Source organism: Centruroides sculpturatus, unplaced genomic scaffold (genome assembly GCF_000671375.1).
Source record: "Centruroides sculpturatus isolate CEXI.00-Female unplaced genomic scaffold, Cexi_2.0 scaffold1245, whole genome shotgun sequence".
NCBI classification, from domain to species: Eukaryota; Metazoa; Arthropoda; class Arachnida; order Scorpiones; family Buthidae; genus Centruroides; species Centruroides sculpturatus.
This window is the reverse complement of record NW_019385666.1, coordinates 239,797-251,483: the sequence shown is the minus strand read 5'-3', so window position 1 is coordinate 251,483 and position 11,687 is coordinate 239,797. Positions and strand designations below refer to the sequence as shown.

Here is an 11,687-nt window from a genome sequence, read left to right as displayed (position 1 = left end):
TTTATTTTTAAATGAACTTTCCCAATTCTCATATAAGCTTATGTATTTATATGTGTAAAGAAATAGGGTATTTATTCAAGAACATAACTGTTATTTACATGTTATTAAATTAAATTTATATAAATTTTAAATGATTCATGTGGAAAAATAATCTGGAAATGAAATAAAATCTGTAAATATTGTTTTTTAAATAAAATTTTAGATTTTTTTTGCACATTATATTGACTATGTAACTGTATTAGAGCTATATATCTGTTCTAAATATAACTTTAATAATAAACTTAATGGGAAAACATTTGTATTAGCATGTATAGTGTGGTCTAAAAATTAGTTAACCAGCCTAAATTGCTGTATTATTCGAATACTTTATTACTTTAAAAACTGCATCAATAGGCCCTAAACAATATTCTAAGATAAAATCACAATTTACAGCTTATTTAGTTTTATGTATTTATCTTACTGTATACACAATAAATGTCTTTAAATTACAATTTAAATATATATTTGTTGTGAATTATTTGAAAAAATGATATAATTAATTATATGTTATTATAGAGTGGTTGCTTACTTGAAAATCTTTCCATCATTTAAGATAAGGTGGGCTTATGAAAACTATTAACAAGCAGCTTAATGGATAGATAATAGCTAATAAATAGAACGAAATTTAATAAAATTATATAGTAGTTTGTCGCAAATGGAGTAAAGGAATAGAATTTCAAAAAGTATGCTGATACACGAATGTCCAACTGTCATTTATAAAAGTGATTAATACCATTCATGTCATCATAGCTATGTCACTTGCTTATGATTAATGAGTGATTATTAGGTACTATATTCATACCACGTTTTTCATTATAACCCAAGGCAATTCAATTAATAATTTTGTTTCATCTTATTTAAATTTTCTGTAATCTTGACATGGTAATTTTGAAATGCAAAAGATACAATAGTTTATGCATATTTTATAGTAGCCTATTCATAAGGTCAAATTCATTTTATATGTAACATTGCATATGTTTATTATATAAATTATATAAAATATCATAAATTATGTGTTTCACGCTATGCATAATTATTAATTTTAAATAAAATACAAAAGAGTGTAGTAGGACTGTATATTGCAAGTAACCCACGCTAATGGATGTGATAACATTGGTCCTATTTACTAAAATGATAAACTATTGTAGGTTACACCTGTTTAATCCAATAATAAACTTTCTTGATGAACAATTTTTATGGATAAAGGGATGTACCTTAATTAAATATATAAAAAATAATGGTATAAATTGTTTAAATCAATTAATCATTTGTTTTAACATCATTGAAAATATTCTTTTCTTATATATATTTTTAAATGAGAGGGTAAATTTATTTTAAATATGACTTTTCTAGTATATTGATGCGGTTTCATTCTATTAATCAACTTATATCCTGTACACACACCTCACTTATGGCATGAAATGAGACAAATTTAGAAGAGAAAAATGTGACAAATTGTTTTTTCTTTCTCCCATATCTTCAAATTGCTCCGTTTCTCTCTCTTTCTTCTAACATTATACTTAAAGGTGAATGAAAAATGGCAAAAAAATCACAGGCTGGCTTTTATGAAATAGAAACGTTTTAAGTTCCCACGTCCTTGGAGATTTTTTGACTAATGGATAAATTTTGTAAATTTTTATCCCAGTTCCTTAGGATGCCAGATGTTACCTAACAGTATACTAACTTTTCTTCTGTCCTATGTATAAATTTACTAAAAATTAATTGATTTACATTAGTGTAAACTATGTTAAGAAGGGAATGTGATATGGATCATATGGATGTTTATCCAATTTAACCATCAAATTCATTTATAATTCTGAAGCTAAATATAATTTAGATTAATTATATTTATTTACAGAATACATCATATTTTACATTAAATTACAAAATTAAGATTTTTGGGATGTTCCTTAGGATGTTCACACACCTTTATATTGTTCTATGTATAAATGTATTTAAAATTAGATTAGAATAAACTATATTAACGAAGTTCTTAAGAAAGGAGCCCAATAGACTTTTCTCATATAAAAATATAAATTAAATTATGTTCTAGAGTAATTTATATGCCGTTCTGAAGCTATATTTACGTATTACCTCTCATATTTTACAGTAAAATTTTTAAATGTGTAGTCTACTGTTACATACATTAAGACATAATTAAAATACGTGTATGTATATTAAATATAATTTAACCTAGATAAATAAATTTCTAGTTATTAAGAAACCTCAACAATATATCAAAATATTATGTTTAAGTTAATTACTTAATTAACCTTTGTATTTTTTTTACAAGTTTCTTTAGAGAGGACGAGTATTTTTTAAGTTAGTAAACAACCTTATAAGGTTATTTTATATGAAAGAACTCAATATTTTGAAGAGATAGAAGAGACTCAATTTACAATATAGATCTTCGAATACTATGAAGAGAAGTTTCCACGAACGGAGAGGTAATCTAATCACAGGGTTCAACAAGAGCCAGTAAACCATTGGCCACTAAAGACCTACTATATCATCAAACTGCCTTCTCAGTTTAAAAGACGACCTCCCCGTCACATATATTAGAAAATCCAATTAACAGGAAACACCCGATATTTTTAGTGGTACCTAAAACTTAAAGCTTTAACGACATCATCCATTACTTATATCCACCCCTGTTTATGTAACATCCCAGCACCTTAGGCATTAGCTATTAGTGTTGCTCTGCACTTCTGAGACTGAGCAAATATTTAAAAACTTGTCTAATGACCGTAAAATATACTTTAAAAAAAAATTCTTAATTTGTCTTTAGTTGTAAGAAATGTAATTGTTTGCTCAATGGTTTTTCTTGTGTCGATCTCGTGATGATATTGATTTTTATATAATTAATTCGTTCGCTGGTGTTTTTAATACGTGATAAAATCGTAATTAAATTAAAATGATGTTCGAAGACATCATTTAAATTTATTTGATGAAAATTTAAATGCAATCATGCAAATTGATTAAGTTATTTTTAATGTAAACGAACCCTCGAAAGAGGGAGAAAGGTTTTAAAATCTACAGTTCTGTTTAAATTTATTATAATTTATAACTCAATACAGAGTTACAAATATGTTTATAAAGAAGAAATATTGTATAAAAATAATATTTTTTTATACAATTATGTAACAAAATCAGTAGAAAACATCAATTCATTGTCAAATCCATTGCAAAAACCCCTGATTGTACTGTAGGTTTAGAAAAGCCTACAGTTTAGAGATTTTTTTTACAATGATATTTTGTGTGAAAATATTAGAAAAATTATCTTTGTGACTAAGAACAGAGTTATGCTATAATAAGAGGCTGAATGACAGCATTTATATATATTACATTTTGTTCATAAAATCTAGTTTTTATCATATAATTTTAACTACTTTATACAACAGCATAGGAATATTTTTAATTCTGAATAAATTAACATTTATCCATAAATTTCATATAGTTTATTGATTAAGTTGCTATAAAAATATGGGAACATTTTAAATATTTTAGAACTTTCTTGAGTTTCGTCTTAAAAATATCAAAATTTAACATTAACTAGCCTAAGGGATAGTTCAAATTTTGTAAGTAACCTGTTTCTAGAAGTACCTTCATGTAATATTTAATATGTTTTTTTAAAGTAGAAATTACATGTTTTATATAATTTAAATGCTAATTCTAAGCTTGTAAGCTTAATTTTTTATGTAGTTTATTCATTAAAACTTAACTAAACTACTAATAACTTATTATTTATTAAACTTTTATTATCTTGATACTATTTTAAAATAAGATTAAACCAATTTGAAATATTCAAAAATGCTAAATATATATTTTTTATATAGCTTAAATGTGTTTTTAATCCTCCACAACAGAATTAAAACTGATTCTTCTCCTAATTTCTCATAAAAACATTAAATCCTTCTCATAGAAAACTTTAAATCTTTAGCAAAATAACTTATAAATCAAGAAATTTTGAATAAGAATTAACATCAAATTATCCTAGTTAACCTAGAAAAATTCTTTTCTAGAATATTTAAAAGATTATATTAAAATTCTTCAATAGAAAAAGCTAGAAAATTTCTATATAAAATATATAAATTTGAATATTATAAATACTGATAGGAACTTTTGCGATAATTGTACCGACAAAATTAAAGGTTTGCTGACACTAGTCAAGCTTGACAATATATTTAGTGCATACAAACCACCTCACACGTGTGTATATACGTAAATGGACAGCGCACGGGGGTGATTAATAGGTATAGGAAAAATGGACTTTAATTTTTCCTTAACTATCCTTGGGTTAAGAAAGGGCGCGTCAAGTCGACCAAAGTGCCACATAAAATACAATGCAGTGTCGCTTTTTATATTCAAAATCCTTCACATATTTAGCATTTAAGAGTAAATGGAGCTGTAAAACTTCTAACATAATTAAGTTTAATGTGAAAGAAAAAGTCTTTTGTTTCTTCAAAATTCTCGCATTTCATATAAATTATTTCTTAAATTAGAATTAATTTCCCTTTCTTTAATCCGAATTTATTGTTTAAACAATTCCCTCCCCCCTGTCAATTTTTAGTTTGAAGGTATTTTATACGTTACTAATAATATTAGTGATATCAGCTTCCTTAAATTTGCCTGTTACTGGTGATGATGGGTTTTTAAAACTTACGTAAGGCTTTAAAAATTCACTCATTACTATAAGGCTTTTGAAGTTAGGCGAGGAGTAAGCTTTTAAAGCTTGTAACCTTTAAAAGCCTACTCAACTCTAGTAATTATTACATTTATAGCCTTTAAAATAGACAAAAACTAGTTTAAATTGTTTTCAAGACAATTCGAGCAGTTTGATGGTTAAAAAGTTTAATTTAAACTGACAAAATACAATAGCTTATAATTAAAATCGAATTAATGGAATGTTAAGTTATAATTAATTTATAAAAATAATAATTATTTATTTAAATAGAAAGAATATTACGAGGAAATTACGCAAGTTAACGTCTCATACAATATAGTATTTGGGGTAATCGTTCAATGTACCCAAAACTAGGCACAGAGTGGGAAATCATACTTATTAACAAACGCTGCGCGCTAATAGACCTACTTTTGACTTTAAAACTTGATCTTTAACAAGGGATAAAAGGAGAACAAGCGAGATTAGTGACGAAAAAAACAAAGAAAAAGAATAAAAAAAAAACACTCCTTTATGATTAATGAAGCTTCCTTCTGGCAATGTTAATGTATTTATTATAGATAAAAGCGGTCATCTTTCTATAGAATTACACTTAAAAACTACATTTATTTCTCATTAAAGAGAATAGAAAGGTAGCTTAAACATTCTTAATCGACATTTATATAAGAATAGACTTAAGTTTAATTATAATTAATTTAATTTCTTTAAAAATTAATGATAAAACTAATTAAATATTATGCAAATATTAAGTGTTATCATAGAAAAATAATAGTAATAAAAAAGAAAAAAGATAAAATGCCTGTTCTTCTTATAACTAATTAATTATAATACGGAACTAGTTTTTTGTACAAGTTTCTGCCTAGAGAAACTAGAAATCATTAATTTTATATTTAAACAGTTTTTATCCATTATCAGTACAGTATATTAAATATATTTAAAATTGTTTAGAATAGGATATAGATTTTTTTCACAATTATTTTACAGTTTAATTACTTTCTAGCTATTGTTTATCATTATTCATACACTACACATTTAGAGTATTTTATTTATTTATTTTTTTAAATCTTTATTCTAGAAGATTACATTCAATTATTTTAATTATTTGATTATCTTAATATTTATCTTTAAGTTTTATCATCTTTGACCACGTTGCCGCTTTATATATTACTATTATTTAAAGTAATTTTGTAATTTTCTACCATAATGAAACGTTAATAACCCTGTATTATTTGATAATTAAGCTACATTATTTATAAATATTTTAATATAGTCATTTTGCAATTATCTTCTCACATCTTAGATCTCTAAAAGTAAGGCTTTAAAGCCTTATTTGCTAGCCTTACTAGTGATTGGTGGACTCTTAAAACCTTAAATTACAGGCTTCAAAACTTACTGGCCTTGTGAACTTTTAATAATGATTACTGTATTTTAAAGCCTTATGAACTTTGATGCCTTACTTACTAGTTTACTAGTGACTAGTGGACTTTTAAAATCTTGCTAGCCTTAATAGTAATTAGTGGCTCTTAAAGCCTTACTTGAGGGCTTGAATTGCCTCATCATCTAACTTAAATGCTTTATTAAACCTTCAAAAACCTTACCTCTTAGTGTTATTAGTGATGTAGGCTTTTAAAGCCATACTTAAAAGGCTTACTCATTACAATTGACAGGCAAATTTAAGGAAGCTGAAATCATCAGCGATATAAATAGTTATATATTAAATAACTTCAATCTAAAAATGAATAGTTTCCTATTCATTCTTATTCATTCTGTTTTCCATATGTAACAAGTTAGTTCTATATTAAAATCTTTAAACAATCCCATTAAGGGTTTAATTTTATAACCAAAATAAACATTTTTTTTTCCTAAGAGGAAACCAATTTGTCGCCCTTTTTATGAAGGTATAAAACCAACCTTAAAAACATTAACCTGTTACTAAATGTAGTTATTATGCTTATTAATAACGTAATATAAAATGAAAGCATTATGAATGATAGGAACTTATTAAAATTCATACCAATGTCTAACCAAGTACACGTGTACAGTCTTATATATGATAAGTAAATCCGGTATTCTATATCTGAGAGATTTGATCTGAGTAAATACAGGCTAAAGCTTGTACCTTTCATTTCTCCTTCATGTTTTTTGACTTGTTACACAACTAGATAAAAGGGGGGAAAAATTCAAAAAAAAAATTATACTTTATAAATGAAAAGTTACTTTAGACTATTTAAACTTTTATTTATTCATTTTATCTCTTGAAATAATTTATTTTCTAATATAATTAGACGTATTAAAATAATGTTTAATGATGTACTAAATTGATATCGATACTACATGTTACCACGAATAGAGTATATAATATGTCCTATTTATGTGTGTTTTTAATGTTATTTCGTATGATTAGTTACCGTTTTGACATTAAAAATATAGTAAATATTTTCTAAGTTAGACATTTGGTTCTACAAAAAAAAAAAGGTGACCAATTTAAAGAGGTGTTCTTGATAGAGGAAAGGGAAAATTATAACTTACATAAAAACTTCTGTAGGTAATTTTAATTACGTATTAATGACAAGTTTACTTAATACAGTGTTTTAGAACATCATGTTATGCTTTCCTTGCCGCACTAAATGACATTTAAAGTGATAAATTTTATCATTTTTTTTAAATCATACTATAGATATTATGTATATTATTATACATATAAATTATTATACTATAGATGCACATCAGTTACAATTAAGAGTTCAATTTCTGTACTGTGTTGTTTTCAAATGGTTAAGAGTATAACTTTATATACAACCCTCTAAAGTTGGACATTCTAGTAACAAGGAATGTCAGTTTTGAAGATGTCCAACTATCGGAGGTTTTACTGTGTATTGAAAATGGAAACCCTCGTTAGAGGTGTTTGAGAGTGACCAACTTCAAGAATTTTACCGGATAAGAATTGTTGACGGTTCCAATTAAAAGAGTTCAACTTTATATACAGTAAAGTCTCTGAAGTTTGACACCACTGTAGAAGTTTCACTGTATACAAGAACTGTATAAATTCCACAAAAGATTAAAGACACAACGCAATAGATCAACAGTTGTTTAAAGATTCCCAAATCAAGTTTTTGAACCGACGTCATTAAAATTCTACACATTTATACAAGACACATTGTCTGTCATTATAAAAGCTATACCCATCTTCACTAACTTACAAATGTTAAAGTTAAACAATATGGCGTGGGTGCATCTTTTTGACAACATTAATCCATCAGTTGTATGTAAAGTTCTATCTTTCGGTTAGAAATTATACATAAATATATCATTAAGATTCACTTAGGATTACATAAATAACATTTTTAAAACTTTCCTGATACGTCTTACGAATTTTTACATTATATTTTTATGTTTTTATACACCTTTAAATTTGGAAATTTTATAACCATGTTTACATTTCTTTTCAGGTGAATAATGTCACATTTGAATTTACATATTTATAGAAAAAGAAAGTTTAAAAAGTCATATAGTAACAATGATATGTTTATACAAAGTTTAAAGGTATGGATATGCTTTTTAAGAACTTTTTTTTTATAATTGAGAATAATAAAAAATATATAAATTATATAAAAAGTTGCTCTTGCTTACTTAATATGAAATTAAATTAAGGTTTGACTGGATATAAAGTATTTTATTACAATTTTATTTTTAAAAATGAAAGCAAAAATGTTTTCAGGGGAAAATGTTTGAATTGAAATAACACGACTTTCGGTTTGCATCGGAAGTGCATGTATAGTTAATTGGGGCCTCCTGCCTCAAACTTTCCATATATGGTTTTGGCTTTCATCTATCTAATTTCGTTCTCGAGATTAAGGAAAGACAGACAGACGGATGGTTGGACTACGGTGGGAGTTTATAGATTCAAATTGCAGCCCAATAAGACTTTAAGTAAACTAGAATTCAAAGAAAATATCCTAGTATATAAGGTAAGATCTATGTGGATTCTCTTGAAGATGAGGATAAATTGCATGAAATTTAATAATAATTTTTTAAATATAAAATGGCGTTTGATTATTACTTTTCATCTCTGGAGTGTTATAAAATATAAAATATGAGTAATTTCTCCTAAAAGTTAAATTTAAATTCGTTTAAATCGACTGAAAGTGGAAGTTTAAAGGTTGTTCCTCTAATAATTTAGCCATTGAATCTGTTGGAAGATCTGAAAATGAAAATGGTTTCTTGTATCGAATGATTTGAAGATTTTTTGGCGATTTCATTTTATTTTATTTTTTAAATTCACAAGTAAATATATTCGTAATTATAATTTAAAATAGATTTAATTACCTTTAAACTTAATTGATATAAAAGTAATTAAATATATTAAATTTTATATAACATGTCGGGATTTAATGATCAATTTAGTTTATAGAATAATTAACATTCTCGTCTAATGTTATTAAGTTCTAGTTAATTTTTCATGAATTATGGATAAACTAAAGATCTAAACAGGTTAAAAAAAAAGGAATTTTAACCTTCTTGAACTTCAGAAAGAACAGTATTACGCTGTTCTTAACGTACTTTTGCTTCGGTATTGGAGAGTCACGTAGCAGGAAGTATGCAAAAAAGGGAGGGAAAAAATAAAATTTTCTTTAAAAATTATACAGAATTTACTTCTAAGTTCATTCATTTAATATCCTGATAAATTTTAATCAATTTTTTTTTCTGTTTTTTTTTATGTAAAGTAAATTGACAGATCTTGATAAACTTGCTTATTGCAAACTGTAACATATATTAAGTTATATGCAATTTAAATTGAGCATTAAACTAAATTTCGTATAATTAAATTAATGTTTTAATTTAAATTTCTTTAAATTCTAATTAAATTCTTGTTTTCTGAATACTTTACATGATCTTTTTCATATAAACTTGAGTTATTATTTATAAAACATGCATTTTTTTTAATGTGTATGCTATGCATCTTAACTGCATATTGCATAGATTCTTAATTGTATGGGTTCTACTTTAAACGGTAACGAAGAAAATTCTTTATAAATTACATAAATTTGATTAAAAAATGATTATTTTTTAATCAAATAAGTTCAATTGTAATTAATAATAATGTTGAATGCTTAATAATACTCAAGACCAAGAGTCAATTGACCTTCTTTTACTGAATTTAGAATTACTTTATATTGGTGGGAACATCTGAAAATTTTGATTAAGTATTTCAATAATACAGAAATTTATTTTTTCAATGGTTAATTTACTTTCGGGCCATCCTGTATATCTACACAATGGCGAATACGAGTCTATGAAAGAGAAAATATACAGAGTGGATCAAAAATTAGTTAACCCTGTTGAGTTAACAATACTAATCGTAAACTAAGCTTATTTTTTCTTGTTTTTTTTCTGTTAAATAATTGTTGTAAACACAATAAGAAAGTGTTTAAATATTTTAATAAGTCAGCAATGTATTTTTTACAGTGGTTAACTGACTTTTCGTTCGTACTGCACTGTCAACGTTCAATTACATATCTTGTCATCGCAATTAAAAATATTAATAAAACCAAATTAAATTCCTTAAATTTCATTAAATTAAACTAAATTTAATACTTTTTATTAAGGAAATTTCTTATTTAATCTAGCATAATTTTATATACACGAATGTAATTTAGTTGTCTAGTGTATGGATGCAATTATTGCAGATTATTAAACAGTGAAAGCCAGGATGAAATTAATTAAATCGAATATGATAACGGAATAGAAATTCTTTAATTTACCTTTATTTTTATTTGTTTTCTATTCTGGAATAGATGTAGAAGACCCGAGGCTATATGAGAGTTCAATGCCATTTTGGTCCTATATATCTTGTGGAAGAGCCGCTTACTTCCTGCCACTTACTTAAAGGTTGACACTAGTAGTTGACGGATGAGAGTAAAATTATATTGGTCCAATCGATCGAAACTTTCTACGAACTTAATACCAATGGTAATTGTCGAAATTTCTCAACAAGAGAGCTTGGAATTTAATTAATAGTTTAAAATAAATTATATAGAACATCTACAACGTGGCTGAGTTGAATCCTTAACTAATTAAATGGTCAAAGAAAGTTGAAAAATTCATTTTTTTTTCTAAATTCTTTGATTTTTCTATTTAGTTAAATATCTTCACTTTTTAAAAAATCAATTTTTAACGTGTAAATATGTTAAATTGGAATATTTAGAAGTAATAATTCAAGTTTATTAATGAAAATCTAGAATTTCCTTTTTTTTTTTACTGTTAGCTCTTAAAAATTAAGAACAAAATTTGCTTGAATTTTATATTATTATTATTATTAAAGATTTTTAAATCAATTTGTTAAATTGTAAAAATTTAAGTCGTTAAGGATCATTTACAAGGGTGATTTCTCTCTATGTTAAGATTGATTTTTACAATGAATTTTTATAATTAGTTATGTAATTATTAAATAAAATAATCTGTCAAATCTTCTACAACTGAAAAAAGTCGAAAAAATTCTTATTGAAAAACCTTATTTAATCAAGAAATGTTAAGAACTAGTACACTAACTAATTCAGCCTTATTCTATAAAGTAATTAAAGCAATTATGTTAAATTTTTTTTAATATTTTAAATATTAATTGCTCTTGAGATCTATAAATGAATTGGATTCAAAACAACCCATTTAGGAATTAGCCAGCAACTTTTCGAAGATGTTTACATGAACCAGAAACAGTGAATTCATAAGAAATTTGGTTCTGTAAACATCTATAATTGCAAGAATTTAAACTTTTTAACTAATTTTCTTCTCTCTAATTTAATTGAATTTAAAAGTAAACAGCTTTTACTTTCAGTTAAATATTTTTATTTTAAGTTCTAATTTCTAGAAATTTTTTAAACAAATCTTTCTTCAAAACTTTAATTCATTATCTGAATATGTTTTCAGTTTTTAAGAGAAATCTTTTAATGATCGAATCATTATCTGTGAT

At 25.2% G+C, this 11,687-nt stretch overlaps 1 long non-coding RNA gene across 1 annotated transcript in view; it reads left to right on the top strand.

Moving 5' to 3' along the window:
* Window positions 1-177: 177 nt before the first annotated feature.
* The window catches only part of LOC111641030, a 30,343-nt gene continuing 18,833 nt past the window's right edge, over window positions 178-11,687 (top strand). Inside the window, exons 1-3 of the long non-coding RNA XR_002759350.1 lie at window positions 178-2,486; window positions 8,170-8,263; window positions 10,516-10,690. This is a non-coding gene — a long non-coding RNA (uncharacterized LOC111641030). The remainder of the gene's footprint in view (window positions 2,487-8,169; window positions 8,264-10,515; window positions 10,691-11,687) is intronic.